Raw genomic sequence first — 19299 nt, 5'->3', positions numbered from 1 at the left:
GGCAGATCAAAATAGGATTTTGCCTGCTGCTTTCGGTGTTGAAGCCTCTCAACAACCCCAGTAACCACAGCTGGCTCCAGAAGCTTGTTGGTTACTGGAAGAGACATTTTCAGCCTCCAAAGCATCAACCTTTGTGCAGGGCTACTGTCCATATATTCAGTTGGGGTGTTTCTCCAATGAAGTATTGCTTTCCAAGGGTCAGTTCTGTCGTGCATGGCTTTGCGCAGAAGGTTTTTTGCAATCTTGACAGCTGACTCAGCCTTTCCATTTGATTTAGGATGTCTTTGTGAAGAAGTGACATGCTCAAATTCCCAGTTGGAGGCGGAGCGCTTAAACAGAGCACCGAACTGAGGGACTCTATCTGGCTGACCATGTCGAGCAAACTGAGCCTTGCAGCGTTTGATGACTGTCTCTGCAGATAGGTCAGGAAGCAGTTTGATCTCCCAAAAGTCTGAGAAATGGTCCACAATTATAAGATAGTCCTTTTGTCTGTGACTGAATAAGTCCCTGCTGACAATCTGCTGGGGATGTCATGAGATAGCATGGTTTCCTTCTGTTGGTTGTGTGCAAATTCATTGCAAGTTGAACAATTACTTACAAAGTCTTTGATTTCTGCTTGCATACTAGGCCAATACAGTGTGTCACGGGCCTGACGATAACATGCTTCACCTCCTATATGGCTTGAATGCGTTTGAGCATCTCTGGACGTAGTGATTTGGGAATGATGACTTTCTGACCACGGTACAAAATACCATCTTGCGCACTTATCTCATCTCTATAAGGCCAGTATTCTCGGATGATGTGTGTTGTCCTTTCTTTCTCATCAGGCCAGCCTGCCAGGACAATGGTTTTTAGGGCCTGTAATGCTTCATCCCTTTCTGTATGCTCCCTGATTGTCCTCAACCGCTGGTCCGTCACATTCAGGTATTCTGCTTGGTTGATGAGTTGTACCTTTTCCTGCTCTTTTTGCAAATGACATATGGCATGCCTCTGGTAAATGGCTCCCTTGCCCGTACAGTCAGCAGCTGCTCTGCTCAACATGTCACTGATGAACATTTTAGGCCCTGGTTTGTAGACAACTTTGAGACTGTAGTTTTGAAGTGTCATGAGCATGCTTTGAAGCCGCTTGGGTGCACTGAGAAGTGGTTTGCTGAATATAGTGATCAAGGGTTTGTGGTCTGTCTCTGCTGTGACCAACTCTCGTCCGTACAGGTAATGGTGAAATCTTTGACAAGCGAAGACAATACTGAGACACTCTTTTTCGATTTGTGTGTAATTTTTTTCGGTGGGAGTCAGTGCTCTTGAAGCAAAGGCGACAGGCTGTCCTTCTTGCATAAGGCAGCACCCAAGACCGCTTTGGCTGGAATTGCTTTGTACTGTGACAGGCTTGGCATCATCATAATAGCGTAGCACAGGCATTGATGTGGCCATGGCTTTTAGCTTGCAGACTGAATCTTCATGTTTGGGTAGCCAGTACCATGGGGTGTCTTTGTCGAGCAAGCGCCGCAGTGGCTCGCAAACAGTAGACAAGTGGGGCATGAATTTGGCTAAATAATTACCAAAGACGATGAGACGCTGTACACCTTTAGCATCTGTAGGGTTGGGCATGTCCATGATAGCCCTCACCTTTTCTGGGTCAGGCTTCAAGCCCGTGGATGAAAGTATATGACCATGGAACTTTGTTTACTTTAAATTGCAACTTTTTTAAGCTAAGTCGTAGCTTGACCTCTCTGCAACGCTCCAACAGGGCCTGAAGCTTGTGATCATGATCATTTTCAGCTTGCTGGTCCGTGTCACCGCAACCAACGACAAGAATATCAGCTGCGATGGGCTCAATGCCCTTTAGACCTGCTAACAGTTCATGCTGTTTCTGTTGATAGACCTCAGGTGCCACTGAGACACCAAATGGTAGCTTTAGCCACCTTTTCCTGCCCCACGGGGTCCAGAATGTGGTCATGAGGCTGCTCTCTTGGTCGAGCTTGCACTGTAAGAATGCATGTTTGGCATCAACCAACGTAAAGATCCTTGCTTTAGGCAATTTGTATAAAACATCCTCCAGGGTTGGCATGATATAATGAGAGCGTTTCAGAGCTTTGTTCAGAAACTTTGGGTCTAAGCAAATTCTCAGCTTGTCTGGTTGTTTTACTATCACCATGTTGCTGATCCAATCTGTTGGCTCTGTAACATCTGTAATATGACCCTCAGTCTGATATGCATCCAGTTGGGCTTTGACTGTTGCTTTCATAGCAATTGGAACATTACGTGGGGCACACTGTATCGGTGTAACACTGGGATCCAGCTCAAAATGGACCTCACCAGGTAGTGATTCCACAGGCAAGTCGAACACATCACTGTATTTATCAATCAACTGTTCCTTAGTCAGAGGCTCAGGCCGCTCATATCCAATTTTGAGCACGTCATCTGGTATTGTGATCTGCATCAGGCCTAGCTGTTCACAAGTTGAGCCTGAGAGAAGTGGATTTTGACTTGACTCTACTATCTCAAAAGACAGCTGATATTTCTCTCCTTTGACCACACAATCTGTATCAAAAACACCCATAGAGTCCAGCGACTCGCCTGAGTACAGCCGTAGTTTGGCGCTACTAGGGTGGAGTGGTGAGTGTGGAGCCACCTTTACTTTGTCCTTGTAGCTCATCACATTGCATGTTGCTCCTGAATCTAACTGACAACGCAGTGACTTGCCATGTAATTGCAGAGAAACAAACCATTTCTTTCCTTTCATGTGCACCGTGCTAATGGACTCAACTACGTAAATATCATCATCACTGTCCCCACCCGGCTCCTTAGAATGTTCAATGCAGTGAAGCTTCCCCTCTGTAGATCTGCTTTTACTTTTAAGGCATACTTTAGCAAAGTGATTGTCATTTCCAAAAAGTCTACATGTTTTGCCATATGCTGGACAGTAATCCCGGCCTCTTGAATGCACATTGCCACAGTATCGGCATGTCTTGCTTGTGTCTAAGAGTCTTGGTGAATTACTCTGCATTCGCTGGTTAGGCCTGAATCATTTCCTAGCAACAGTGTGAACCGTTTCAGCTACTGTAGGCATGCATGCTACGTCCATCACTCTCATATGCATAGCGGTCTGTTCAGCTGTGCGACACATCTCAATGGCTGTGAGCAGCGTTAATTTTTTTCCACTTAACAACCTGCGTCTGGTTCCTTCATTTATAATGCCCAGTACAATTTTGTCACGAATCATTTCATCCTTTAACCCACCATAATCACAAGTCGTTGCTTTTTCTCTCAATTTGGTCACAAAATTGTCTATGGATTCCCCTTCCTCCTGTTTACAACAGCCGAACATGTACCTCTCATAAATTACATTTCTGGCAGGTTTGAAGTATGCTTCCAATGCATCTAGGATGGATTTAATGTCTCTTTGTTGTTCATCTGTGAGATTCAGATTGTGCCAGTACACATGTCTGCATTCAGATCCCATCACACTTCTCAATGTAGCAGCTTGTACTTCCCTGGTCTTCTCAGCCAGGCCAGTGACCAGCGCATAATCCTCGAACTCGGCTCTTTCATGTTCATCGGTAATAGAGGTATATTAGCCGGTACGCTGCTGGACATAGTCGCTAAACTTCTTAGGTTCGGAATCAGCAAACACAGCGTAAACTTAAGAAAACGTGCTAGGCATCTTCTGACACCATGTTTATGCAGCAGTATAAGCATAAAATAAAAGGCAGACACGAGAGTGTAACTCAGCAACTGTATTAACAACAGAGCAGCAAGCTAGCCTCCAAACCAACACAAGGCATGAGAAATCGACTGTCGATCGCATGATCCATTACATCCTGTAACAGTCTTTGTCCTATTTTGTGTTTTTTTTAGTTAATAAACCCTGTTTTCTTTTAGCTATCCTGCATTTGGGTCTGTTTTATCCCCGCACCGCTGTGACACTCTTGGTCCAACCTTAGCAATCAACCAGTAATTCCAGTCTTTTCCTTGAGACCTTTGTTTGTAAAAAATACAGGAGTATGATATTTATTGCTCTAACGACCTGTGCTTCAAATGCCACCAATGATTTCTCCCATGCTTTAGAAAGTGAAGTGTTTTAGAATGATATTTTAAACCATTTGTATTAATAAATTGTATACAGCAGCAGGTTTCCAAATTTATGCATTGCTCTTTATCAAAAATTAGTTATTACAAACACATTACAAAATAACTAAAACATAAAGGTTATTCATAAAACATTCAGGCCAAAAACAATAAAACTAGTTACAAAAGTTGTAAATTGAAGTATATAGCCAGTGGAAACAATCCCACTAATTAAATGTAACAATTCAGAGTAATCCAGTCTAAATCTGTTAAACATCTCTCCTCTGCAATGCAATACTTTCCTTCCAGTTAGTCAACCTTTCACCCAAAACACCCCATACTTTGACCCCTCACCACATGCCTTTTATTTTCAAAAATTGCCCCACACTATAGCAAGCTCTGAAATCTGAAACACATTAACAGATGAAAAGAGTGTAGGGGAAGAAGGCTACACATTAGAGGTTTGACTGTTTACTAGTGTTTAGATATAGTTTTTACAAAAGTGAAATGGTGAAATAGAACAAAACAACAATATGGAATGGGCTTATGACTGACTTTCAAATGTAATGAATAGTTTTTCTCATATGTTTGATTTTTTAAATATTTTATAATCTGAATTGAAACTAGGAAAAAAAAAATGTTTACACAAGTGGGAAAAGTCAAACATGTGACACTTTAATATAGCCCGTGTTAAAATGCATAGAACAGATTGTATTTACTCTGAGTACTGAGTAGAGGAGATCATCTAAAGCCAGTGGGAGACATGAATCATGCTGGTGTGAAAGTGACCTCAAAGTATTTGATCTTAACTTAAGAGACTTAGTAGTATTTGATCTTAAAATAATTATGCAGGTATTCAAGGACTGTATTTGCCTTAGTGTGAACAGAAACTAGAACATTCTTATGCCTTTTCTTTTGAGTTATCTTCATGGACATTGTATTCAGATTTTAGTTCAATTAGAAAGTGAGGAAATTTTCTCTGTGCTTGTAAAAGGGAGATCCACACTGAGCAGAGGTGCTTATGTATAGCCCATGCTTGCTTGTCTCTGCTGAAAGCTTTTGTTTCCCCCAGGCTTCCCATTCATCACTGAGCCTTTGGTGAGAAGAGACAAAGATGGACCATGACCTTTTGACAGACCTTTGACCATTCTGGAGTCAAGAGGTCAGATTTGCAGCAACTGGGCAACAACCATTTGCTCATCACTGGGTGAATGGCTCAAATTGAATGGGATGAATGGTATAGTAGTGGGAAAAATATTATAGTGCTGAGAGGTGTATTCCAAAAAAGACCAGCTGATGAGTAGGTCAGAGGTGCTGTTTGTCCACAATTTCCTGGCTATGTTACTGTAACATCTGTGCATTAAAAATTCTTTTGGGGACAAAACTTATTGACCTTGGGGTCACCAAGTGAGGATAAATACTCTTTTATATTGTTGGTTGTCAGGGGTCAATGCTTGACATTAATGCTTGATATTCAATAGGATATGTGCTTTTGTTCTCTTTGAATCTTCAAAAGAAAAAGTTAAGAACAAACTTCTTCTGTGCCAGTGACTGACTGAACCAATGATGAAGACAAAAAACATAACCAACTAGTCAGTTTGTTTTCATCATCATATAAAAAAATTCTTTAAAAGAATTTTATCCTCTACTATTTAATCTGTTGTCAACTATGATGTAATATGTTACAAACATGATGGACTGATGATATTAATATATCAGGCATTAATATTATTATTAAGTGGCATCTTTGGACCTTGTGGTGCTTCGGGGTTAACACAAAATTGACCTAAGAACAAGAGTCCAGTGCTGACCAGCTGTGTATGCAGCTCTGTTTGAGTCTGGGAAGGCTTCCCTAATTAGCCTCCCACACCCATAAACATGTCCACTCCAATGAGCAGTGGTAGGTTATTGATTGAGCCAATACTGACTTTACACAGATGTCACACAAACAGGGCACAGACACAGCTTTGCAGCCACATTAAGAAATCAACCCTGAGCAATCATTGTGCTATTACGTTAATTTATCTATTGTATATTCAGTACTTATTTCTAAGCCTTTAGATGGTTTCACTCCAAATATTTTTCTTTTCCTCACATTCTTCCATATCTGCCCTCCCCACAACATTATTTTCATTTAGTTGGCCTTTTAATATATTTAATACACAGAGCTTTAGTGCTAAGGGGACAACAAGGCCAAGAGGAGAAGATGGATGAACTTATGTGCAGTTTGTGCAGTTTTCCCACTGCCCTGGTTCCAGTTTGGGACAAAGGCCTCATTGATTAAGATACTTGACATCAGCATCATAAACTAGTTATGGTTACAAAGGCCCTGACATGTTAAAGCACCAGCTACGACCCCTTCCCTTAGTTCTTAAATATCTGCCTGCGCTAGGTTACTAGGGCTGCTCCAGTCATTAGAGTTTTTTGGTTGAATGTTTGTTTCTTAATTTTACTTTTCCAGGACCATTAAGACAAATGGTCTTAATTAATTAATCTTAATTTTTGTCACAAGGTATACATTTTGGTCTGTTTTTCTCTGTTCCTAAACATAATAGTTACACTTTCAACAATTAGGGACCCATATAAACTAAAGAAAATAAATAGTACTTCTAAAAACTCAACTAAATTAAATACCATTAAACATCTGACTTTGTTTTGGATGAAAATTAATTTCAATTGTATTTGTATGGTACTTTTAACAATGGACATAGTCAAGGCAAAGCAGTTTAACATAAATATAAAAAATATAAAACAAAAATTACAAAGTTTAAACTAAAATTCATATTTATCCCTAATGAGAAAACCTGAGGCAATGGTGGCTAGGATAAACTGCTTGATATAATGCAAGGAATAAATCTTAAGAGGAAGCAGACTTAAAAGGGAACCTATTAGTATTGTAAACCATTTAGTATTGGAAAGGGATACAAACTGTTTTATTATGGTGTGGATTGGGACAGAAATGGGGTAGAAGTAATCCTGGAGGATGAGTTTGTGAGGAATGTTTTAGAGGTGAAAACAGTGTCAGACAGGGTAATCAGTTTAAAGTTAAAGAGAGAGATTCGGGAATGAGTTAGATGTGTTAGAGAGTATTCTCAGATGGGAAAGAGTAGTGATTTGAGCAGACTTCAACGAGCATGTTTGTGAGGGAACAGAGGAGATGGGCAGGTTTGGTGTCAAGGAAAGGAACCTAGAAGGACATATGGTGGTGGACTTTGCTAAGTGGATGGAAATGGCTGTAGTTAACATTTATTTCCAGAAGAGAAAGGAACATAAAGTTACATATAAGAGTGGAGGTAGGAGTACGCGGGTAGACTACATTCTATGTAGATGAGGCAATCTGAGAGAGATTAGTGACTGCAGGGTGGTGGTAGGAGAGAGTGTAGCCAGACAGCATCAGATGGTGATCTGTAAGGTGTCTCTGGAGGTCAGGAACAACAGGAGAGGAAAGATAGAATAGAAGACGAAGTGGTGGAAGTTGAAAAAGAAGAATGTCGTGAGGAATTCAGACAGAAACTGAGACAGGCTTTTGGTGGTCAGGAAAAGCTTCCAGATGACTGGGAAACTACAGTAGAAGTGACCAGGGAAAAGGAGGGCTAGGTGTGTCATCTGGAAGGAGAAAAGATAAGGAAACATGGTGGTGGAACGAGGAAGTACAGGATAACATTCAGTGGAACTCCTAGCAAAACTGAACTGCTGTTCATTACATGTGATTCATCCCCAGGTCATGATCTTGCTGTATCCTTGCACAACGATCTGATCTCTACTTCAGCCATAGCTCGCAATCTTGGGGTAACCATGGACAATCAACTGTCCTTTTCCTCTCATGTTGCTAACGTGACTCGCTCATGTCGGTTTCTTCTCTACAACATTAGAAGAATTCTGACATTTTTGTCCACACAGGCTGCTCAGGTACTTGTTCAGTCACTTGTCATTTTCTAGACTGGATTACTGCAACGCACTGCTGGCAGGTCTACCTATGAACGCAATCCGTCCTCTGCAAATGATCCAAAATGCAGCTGCGCGGCTTGTTTTCAACCTGCCAAAGTTCTCGCATACCACCCCTCTGCTGCAATCCCTCCACTGGCTTCTGGTACAGTAGCTGCACGCATCAGATTCAAAACACTGATGCTGGCCTACAAAGCCAAAAATGGACCAGCTCCCTCTTACCTCAAGGCCCTCATCACTCCGTGCACTGCACCCCGCACCCTCCGATCTACCAGCACTGCTTGACTGGTTCCAGTCTTTTCTACAATACTATACTACAAGACTCTTCTCTGTTCTGGCACCAAGGTGGTGGAATGAACTTCCCCTAGAGGTCCGGACAGCTGAGTCACTGGCTATTTTCAAGCAGCAGTTGAAGACCTACTTATTCAGGAAACACTTCAACTAGCACTTCTTTCCTTATCTTCTGCATTAAAAAAACAACCTTTAACACTTTTTCATTGTAACTTTGAACAAATGTTTTAAAATCATGGTATCTTAAGTATGTAACCTAGTGAGCCAGCATTAATGTATTCAATGTTAGAGATTTAAGCACTTATGTACGTCGCTCTGGATAAGGGTGTCTGCCAAATGCTGTAAATGTAAATGTAAATGGAAGAGGCTTGCTAAAAAGAAGTGGGATGTAGAAAGGACTGAAGAAATTAGACAAGATTGCATGGAATCTCAGCACAGAGTGAAGAGGGACATGGCAAAGGCCAAACAGAAAGCACATGATGCCAGGTTAGACACAAGGGAATGCGAGACGGACTTGTACATATTAGGTAGACAGAGAGATGGAGATGGGAAGGATGTGCAACAGATAAGGGTGATTAAATGTGCAAAGAAGATAGAATATCAATTGAGTATTTTGAGGAGCTGATAGATGAGAAAAATGAGAGGGAAAGACTGGAGGAAGAGGTGTATATCGTAGAGCAGGATATTGTAGAGCAGGATATTGTAGATAGCAAAGATTGGAAAGGATGAAGTGAGGAAGGTTCTGAGGTGAATACCTGTTTAGATGTGGAAGTGTCTAGGAGAGACAGCAGTGGGTTTTTTTATCTAGATTGTTTAACAGGATTTTAGAGAGTGAGAAGATTCCTGATGAATAGAGGAGAAGTGTTCTAGTTCTTTGTTTGTCACACCTAAGTACTCACCACTCAGCCAACATGTGAAATCAACAATGACGGCGATCAAAGTGTTGCCAGCATCGGCAGAATCTGTAATTCAGTACGGGTTTCAACATAATGACTGGAATACATTCATACAGAAAATGTACGGCCTCTCAAGCTACTTGTGGCTCTCACATGGACATTGATATTTAACGTGATGTAATTAGAAGGGCTGAAACAAGAAACAGACACAAAAAACACCCAGCTACCAGCGACAGACATAAAATAGTAAATAAAAATTGAGGCATACTAAGGTGTAACAATAGCATCTGTATTTTTTTATATTATACATAACACCGTGTATATTTCATGTTTATAGCAACTAACCTGTATATCTTGTTTTTCCATATCTTTATATCAATAGCACACAATGAAGCTGTTGTTTGCTTATGCACCTACTGGAACACCATGAATGTAGGGCTCATTTCAATATTCGAACCTAGAGGTAACATAACTATGAACAATAATTTCTGCATCATGTTGTGATGTTATATTTACTTTTTTTAATATTTAGATTATTATATTAATAATCACACCAATGTATTTTACTGCTGAACATGCTGAAACAGAATTGACATCCATCCTTCTGGCTGCATGTTGTCTCAGTACAAGCACTTCTGTCTATCAGAATTAAGGAGGAGCAAGTTAGTAACCATACACTGTTGCAAAGCCTTGCAAAGCACTTCAAAGAAATAGCTGTGAGTGCAATGGGATGATCGGCATTGAGATAAGACACTGTAGACATCTTTTGCATGGGGTGGTAGTCTTTGTGTATGTAAGAACAACAGCACTGTTCAGGAAAATATCACTGAGGACACAGACACACACTAGCTGTTCAGCACATACCTTAAGCATTCTGCCAGGAATGTTGTCTGGTCCATCGTCCTTCCATGGGTTAACTCTGCATAGAGTTCTCTTTACATCAGCTAGGCTGCACCTCAAACTGAGCATAGAAGTCAATCAGCGCATCTGGAAGGGATGCATGACTGTCAGTGGAAGTCTTGTAGGTAATGATCACCTGGATGCCCTGCCACATGCGCAGGATGTCGGACTTGTTATAGAAGTCACAGCTGTGGATTCTCTGGGTGTGTTCATGCATATATAGGTAGCATATATAAGGACCCTGCTAAAAAAACAGCATTGCTGGTCCTGCATAAGGTATGTTTTGCATGCTGGGACCAGCTTGGGATGGTGATATGCTGGTCCAGCATTAGGTGCTGGTTGCTGGTGTGCTGGCCGACCAGCCTGGGATGGTGGTATGCTGGTCCAGCATTAGGTGCTGGTTGCTGGTGTGCTGGCCGACCAGCTTGGGATGGTGGTATGCTGGTCCAGCATTAGGTGCTGGTTGCTGGTGTGCTGGCCGACCAGCTTGGGATGGTGGTATGCTGGTCCAGCATTAGGTGCTGGTTGCTGGTGTGCTGGCCGACCAGCTTGGGATGGTGGTATGCTGGTCCAGCATTAGGTGCTGGTGTGCTGGCCGACCAGCCTGGGATGGTGGTGTGCTGGCCGAGTCAGCCTGGGATGCTGGTGTGCTGGCCGACCAGCCTGGGATGCTGGTGTGCTGGTCAACATATGTTGTCTTTTGGATGCTAGTATAATCCCAGCAAGACCACAACAAAACCCATTTGTTACACATCACATTTCTTAGTGCATATTCATAGTTAAAAAAAGACCAAGACAATTTTGACCAAGACAAAAACATTCTGGATATTCCTATCAATCATTTACATGGCTTTCTTTATATATATATATATATATATATATATATATATATATAAAGTTTGTTTAAAATATTTATTGGACGATGACATTTGCCATCACACTGTAATATACGCACGTGCACAAATAACGTTACACAATATAACCTTTACAACACACATTTTTGTTCTTAGCTTCCACTCTCTCTTTTAGCGAGTAACAAGTAGTATGTGGTGGCGATGACCATGTTTTTTTAAAAGGTGCCACCCGGAGTCGTTTGCCTTTAGACAACTCCTGCTCTATATCTTCTTTATTCTCGGAAAAATTATAGAAACAAAATAAGAAACAAAACTATATATCACTCATGTGTTTATATTGTGCAATGAACGAGTTATGATAAAACAGCTACTGCTTAAGTTACATACGTATAAGCATCAGTATTTGTGCCCTGAAGAAGTCTTGCTTCCATTGTACCCAATAAACTTGAGTTTGGTCAAACATGTCGTAATTAAAGTCCTTAATATCGCTAGTTGAAACAACTGCCGTGCAGCCGTCATCCAGGTACCTCACGTATGCAAACATTCTGATTCCCAGTGATCAGCAGATTTGTCGTGTAGAAGCGGAAGCTTTTTATTTACCCCAAAACAAAATCCTAATTACGGTGAAAAACAAGATGATCTGGAACACGTGCACTTATACTAATTTCGATAAACTCTGTAAGGTATATAATGTAGTCGAAAACATTGCGAGATTTATTTTTGGAAAGTGCAGGAACTACATTTACCTTCGTGAACATAGTTGCTTTAAAGGTTGCATAGCAACGCTGATGCTGGGTAATATCTCTTCACATTACCGCTTTACTAAAAAAACTTTCAAAAACCATAATTCTGTATGATTTATATGCTGCTTCCCTCATGGAGCCCGGGAAGTCAACATTTGTTGGTATTACTATATTTAATTTGTGGAGACACTTTAATCCCTAACGAACGATTTTTAAATGTTTTTATTCTTTGTTATTCAAAGTTTTTGAGCTTTGTTATTTCAGTTCTTTATTCAAAAGAGGGAGCAAAAGAAATAACACAGTTATAATTAAATATATTCCAATATATTGTGTTTTAATCTTATATTAATCTTTTACATAGAAACATACACAAGCAAAAATAAAGGTTGTTCCCATAAAGCTCATTCCAGCAAGATCATACTGGTTAACCAGCTACACCAGCCCCGTTTTGCTTGATAACACCTTGACTATGCTGGCCACCCAGCTATACCAGCACTATACCAGCACTGACCAGCACTATACCAGCATGAACCAGTAAAAACCAGCCTGGACCATAAACTGAGACATGGCACAAAACACAAGCATGATCCTGACATCCAGCCACAACTTTATCAGGAGATTCCTCAAACAGAGTAAACTCTCTTGAGATCTCAAACCGCTGCTTATAAAGCAGGGCTTAGCACCAGAAACATGGATAATAAAAGGTTTGAATCCTAGGACATGTGCAGAGTGGTGAAGGAGCTGAAGTACTGCTATGAGAACAAACTAAAGTTGCAGTTTCTACAAAATTGCTCCAGGAAATTTTAAAACTTTATCCTCCAAAATGGTCGCTGCAGGTGTTTGCCTGTTTTTGGCAAGTGAGCTGAACATGTCTGTTTGCCTCGAGGCTGCAACTAACAGAGCTATTGGTGCTAGCTAGCACCAACAGTGCTAATGGGAGACACCAGCAATGCAGGGCCAGATACAGTACCATCTCAGGTCAGATCTTTAGAACCTGTGCTGACAAGCTAACACTGTTGCTCTCTGATATATTCAATCTTTCCCTGTATCAGTCAATAATCGCCACTCATTTCAAACAGTCTATTTCTGTCCTAGTTCCTTTTCATTTTTTACCTCTTTAAAATCTGCCACCCTGTACCCAATACAATCCAGAATGCTGTCCCAATAGGCCTACTGAGGATGCCATGACACCTCATAGACCTGTGTCAGCTGGAAAGAAGGAAGGAAAATTATGTTAACTTACTAATCTTGTTTTATCCTCCATCACCCTTAGAAGTGAAGCTATACGGTTTCATCCTGAGCTCATTGTGGTACTCATTTTACACTTATGACTGTGTGGCCACTTTGAACTATGTAACAATTGTCAAGTTTTCTGATGACACTGTTGTATTAGGCCTAGTCTCTTACAGTGACAAGAAAGCCTACCTGGAGGTGAGTAAAAACTTGAGAATGAGATGGACTGCAGCAAGAAGAAGGATAAGAGCTACCAGCTGCTTAAGATGGACAAGACCCCAGTGGAGAGAGTGGAGAGTTTCCAGTACCTTGGCATTCACATACTGTAACTTCTCATAGTCCTATCACATGAACACCTTGGTAAGCATGGCTCATCATCATCTTAACCACCTTAAACACTTAAGGGACTTTAAGCTGCCTTCTAAAGAGCAAACTAACTTTTACATCTGCACCACTGAGATCATCCTGACAGAAAGCAACAGTGTAGTTCAGTAACAGCTCCAAGCAGGTTAAGTATTCTCTTCAGAAGGTAATGGAATTGGCTGTGTGTACCGTGTGCACCAAGGTATATTTACTGTACAGCAAGAGATGCTGTACCAAGACCGGGAAGACAGATGAAAGACCTCAGATATTTTCTTCCTCCTTCAGTCAGGGAAGTGCATCTACTTCCTGAAGGCACATTCAGTGAGACTTGAGGAAAAGCTTCTTCCCACAGGCCATTTAGGCCAAGAGCAGTTCAACACATAAAACTAGAGTTTGGACTTATCTGCCTAACTCATTCTTCCACATCTTGATTCTGTACACCATATATTCCATATATTTCACTAATGATTGCATACACTTACATATATCTGTATTTTTTTATGCTGTCTTATTGTTTCTGCTAGCAATTTGTATTCACATATCATATGCTATTTATATATCTTCTATTTTTTTTCTTTTCTATATCTATAGATAAATTCTGTTTTATTTTATAGTATTCTCTTGTCATGTTGTTTATTGTCATATTGTCATGTTGTCATATTGTCTATTGCCTACTCTATTGTCATGTCATAGACAGTTGAAAAAAGCATTGTGCAGTGCGTAATGGAGTCCATGCAGTCTGTTTGATTGTGTATGTGTCCAGTAAAATTTAAATTATAATTAATTAGTTATTTATTTATAAATTTTACCCTGACCCATATTTACTCATGGTTTTTTGAGTGTATTAGTCAGAAATTATATTTCTTCAGTTAATTAAATCAAAATTATGTCAATGTTTTATATTTATACACATATACATTTTTAAAAAGATTGTGTCTCAGTGGTCAGATATGAGCATGCAAATTATTCTTTATTATTATGATAATTTAAATGTATTTATCCAAATTACTTTGCAGACCTTAACTATATCATCTTGTAGAAATGCTACACTGCATTTGGCAGATTACCTCCACAGGATTCACAAATCTTGTCAGCTTGTTTGCTTTGAATACCTCTCTAGATTTAACCAGAGCAGTTATGGAATTCCTTCATTAACTGTCATTACGAGGAGCAGTTGTTTAGACAGCTCTTTCTGCCCCTGTCACCTGTCTGAGCCTCTTTCATCAGATCTTTTCTCCAAGCAGAGCTCAAAAATTTGAATGAGAACTAGAATGAGTGACCTCCTTGCTGAGATATTATTGGAAAAAGGCAGAGATAGAGGTGATGGTTGAATTACTGTGTCAAAATGTCAGCGTGTAGTCCACCCCATCTTCTCAAAGTCGGATAAAGAGAGCAAGAGAAAAGGCTCACTTGAACAACTTAAACCCACAATGTTTTGTGAAGAGAATGTGCTCTGATGGATGGAATAATATAATATTATTAATAATAATTATTATAATAATAATATTTAATTTATAATGCACCTTAAAAAACACAACTGGCAGAGTGCTGTACGTCATAAAATCATACATTTATTTTATACAAATGCCATGAAATAAAAATGAGTTTTTAGTCGATCTTAAAACATGGACACAGGAGGTGCTGTCTAATGTGCAGAGGCAAGTTGTTCCATAGACTAAGGGCAGCAACAGCGAAAGCATTCTCCCCTCTGAGCTTCCTTTTTCATTTCCAGGTATCAACGAGCATTTGGACAGCTGACCAAGCGAGCAGGCAGGAATATCTTACGCAGTTATCAACGGATTTTTATGATGACAAAGTGGTCCACTCAATCCCAAATGAATCCTTCCATCTTCTGGAAATAGACAGCTTGAATTACTTATTGCTAATTAAAAAATAAGAGAACAAACAGTTTAATAAGAACTAATATTTAGTTCTGAAGAATTTAAATATATTAATTATTATATTTATAGTAATATATTTTTATTTATTATTAATCATGTGTACTAAGGATGATAAGTTTTGTCTCTCTTGAGCAGGTCTTGTTAAAACAGCTGCTTCACACTGCTAAACTTTGGGTCTGTGGGAGTGTATTAACCCTTCTGCAGACCTCGTCTGCATTCCTATGCAAATTAGGAGCAAGCTGACCTTGTCTGTTTTGACTGTCCATAAAAAATGAAGTATATATGATAGCCTTTTTTTTCACCTTTTTAGTCTAACTTGTTTCCAACATATTAACATATATTTTGCAAAGCTTTTTGTAATATTTGGTATAATAAACCTCATTAATATGCAAAAATACCTCATTTTCTAGTAAAAATAAAAGCAGAAACTTTGAATTATTTTCACTATAGAGGCACAAAAGTTGATGCACAATTACAGGCTGGTATATTTCAAAGAAAGGAGATTTTGACCACTTTGACCATTTTTCATGTCAGCAAATAATAAAACCTGTTTTTTTCCAGTCCACATTGACTTGAATGCTTATAAATCAAAAATTCTACAATAATCACCATTTTTGTGATCAGCTTACATTTGTGAAAATTTTACACTTGTAATATCTATTTTGCCCACCAGATGTCATCTGATCAACCAACAACAGGCTACGCACACACACACCACTCAAAAACATGGCATCATTTCATGTGAATAAAACTTCTTTTACACTTCTTACGTTTTTTATTATACTTAATTTCTGAACGATAAACCTTATGAAATTATGCCGTTTTTGAGTAAAATAAGCAGAAATTATTAAATATTATTTTGGATAACCACTGACTGGTAAATGTCAAACATTACTCAACATATCTCCAGGCCAAAGCTGACTGATGCCACTAAATTCATAAATAAGAGAGAGGAAACATATATAATTTGTAAAACACATTTTATATTTTATAACACAATATTTTATTTTTGAACTTTGGCCTTCTTTATAAAAATATGAACCTGTGTGTGTGTGTGTGTGTGTGTGTGTGTGTGTGTGTTTGTGTGTGTGTGAGTGAAATATTTACAAATGTGTAGCCTTTGTTTGGTCTGGAATGACGCCTGAGATAGGCACAGGCTCCCTGTGACCCGAGGTAGTTCGGATAAGCGGTAGAAAATGAGTGAGATAAGTGTTTGGTCTGGAGGCTTTGAAATGCAATGCCCAATGCTTTGAACAGTGTTTGACTGTGTGTGCGTGTGTGTGTAGCATCATTTAGGTAGATCATATTTTGCCCTCTGCTAGGCAAAGGCCTTTTTTTTCTGGAGGCCTTATGAAATGCAATGCCCAATTTGTGTGTGTTTGTGTGTATGTGTGTGTGTGTGTGTGTGGTATGTGAGTGTGTGTTTTGGGTGCGTGTGTTAGTGGACATTTTATGTGTGCATTTTGTGTCTGTATGTATGTTCAGTCTGCTGAAAAGGGCAAAAGTGTGACCTATTGCCCCACTAAATGTGGCAGAGTCAAATTGACCAGGGAAGACTTGTGGAGGAAAGTATTTATTTTACGAACACATAGTTCAACGAAAATAGACAAAATTTATTAATTGGTAAATTTCAGGCAAATATGTGGATATGAAGTTATGACACATTAAACTTTCCAGATGAGTCAGATTGACTCCAGGTCTGCAGAAGGGTTAAATATTTGGAAAGGATCAGGCAAGCGTATGGACCACATTGTGTTGTCACGGGCAAATGTTACTCAGTCTGAGGCTGCAAAATGAAGAGAACAATAACTCAGTGGATTTTTCTTTTTGTTTGTTTTGCCTTTGCCACCTGTGAGTGAGGTATGTTTTAATGAAGGAATATGTAGTATGTTCAAACACAAATAAAAAGCTAACAATTATTATTATTTTTTTTTTACGTTGGATCAATTTAGAACTATGTATATATATATATATATATATATATATATATATATATATATATATATATATGCAGTTTTAGGCAGGTTAATGCATTAAAAGTGTTAATAGTTTATCAATCATTAATCACGAAAGTGAATGAACAGAAAAGAAGTACAATATTTGGTACCCTTTGCCTGCAAATGAGCATCATTTCTTATAGGTACACTTGCATACCATACACATCACTCTTATCCTATAAAACTACTAACTTACAAAACTCCTGACTTATGTGTACAAATGTTGAAAATTTAACAAATAAACAATTTTATTTTTTAAAAGCATCCTTAATTAACAGCATTTCTTCTCATCTGCCTACATCTCTCTTTCTCTCTCTCTCTCTCTCTCTCTCTCGCTGTACACTGAAATTATATTCTATTTCAAAACACTAAAATCATAATCAATTGTTGGAGGATTACATTGTCTTTTGGGGAAGTATTTTTAGAAAAAATAAAAGTCAGGATTTTGTCAAAAAGCATTTGAGTGACCCTGCTGTGATTTGGGAGAAGGTTTTGTGGTCAGATGAGACCAAGAGAAAGCCTTTTGGCCAAAATTCAAACCTAACACTTCTTATATTTCAAGACACAGATCCCTACAAGCATAAGGCCAAAGCAACACTGTGGTGGCTTAGGAACAAAAAGGTAAATGTACTTTAGTTGCCCAGTCAATCCTATTGAGAATCTGTGCACTATTTTAAAATTGCATTACACAAGTGTAACCCAACCAATCTGAACAACCTGGAGAAAGTCTGCAAAAAACAATAGGTCAAAATCACTTTGTCACTGTGCAAAACTGATACATATTTATTCCAAAAGACTTAAAGCAGTTATTGTAGAAAAAGGTGGCTAAATGAAATATAATAGGTGGGGGTTGAATACATATGCAAGCAAGACACTTAAGCATAACAAAACATAATGTCACCAACCAATAACTTCTTTTGAGTTTCAGGGTCTTCAATCAGTTTTCCATTTGCCTACCTGAGTATTGTTGCTGACCATGTCCATCCCTTTATGACAACAGTGTACCCATCTTCTGATTCTACTTCCAGCAGTATAACGCGCGAATCATCTCAGACTGGTTTCTTGAACATGACAATGAGTTCACTGTACTCAAATGGCCTCAAGTAAAAGCTCAAGATAGCCTGAACCAGTGCAGGTTGGGTAAACACCCTGAGACGTGTCAAAATCATCTTATTTGGCAGCTGCACTTTTACTGTGCTCAAGCCACACACTGTTGTGTGCATGCTGCACCAGAAACACCCAGACAGAGAGCAACCAAGGTGAGTCTGCTTGTCCTCATAGTTTACAATTGCCAGTTTAACTGCAGTTTGTGTCTTTGCTCTAGTTGACTCAGGATCAGCCATGAGCTTAATTTATTATAAACTTGTTGGGTCTCTGGAGTGCTTACCACCTAATCCGAATTAAAGACAGAGATAAAATAGAGACTGGTATTGCTACTATGAGGGAACACAATTGGCTCATGCCATATGGGTTAGCAAATGCACTTGCTAAAGTCTTCTGTGACCTTGTAAACCTCTGTGTAATTGTCTACATAGACAAGATACTTATCTACTCCAAGACCTTGAAAACCCTTGTCACCCACATACTGCAAGCACAGTTATATGTCAAAGCAGAGAAATGCAACTTCCACCGAACCTCTGTTTAATTCCTAGTTTATGTCTTGAGCCACCAGGGAGTAGAGTTGGATACAGCCAAGGTACAGGCTATCATGGAATGGGCATCAAAGAATTGCCATGTTTTATGGGATGTGCAAATTATATTTGCCAAGGGACTATAATACTGTTTCTGCTCCTGTGACTATCCTTACTATGATGGCACCCTAAAGCTTTGCTGATGTGAAGCCGCCCAAACCATGTTTGACCTACTGAAACATTGCTTCAGTTCCAGTCTTACAACATGCAGACCCAAGCATTCCCTTCATAGTTGAGGTGGAAGCATCCAGCTGAGGTGCACTTGCACGACACCATGGTAACCCTAGTAAACTGTTTCCATGTGCCTTTTTTTCCTCACTTAACTAACCAGTGCAGAGGCTAATGATACTGTGAATTGAGAACTCCTTTCCATTGCAGACATATTATCATGGATAAAGACTCATCAGTTTAAACACA

Source organism: Tachysurus vachellii, chromosome 9 (assembly GCF_030014155.1).
Source record: "Tachysurus vachellii isolate PV-2020 chromosome 9, HZAU_Pvac_v1, whole genome shotgun sequence".
Taxonomy (NCBI): domain Eukaryota; kingdom Metazoa; phylum Chordata; class Actinopteri; order Siluriformes; family Bagridae; genus Tachysurus; species Tachysurus vachellii.
The sequence above is the reverse complement of the archived record's forward strand: the minus strand, read 5'-3'. Positions refer to the sequence as shown.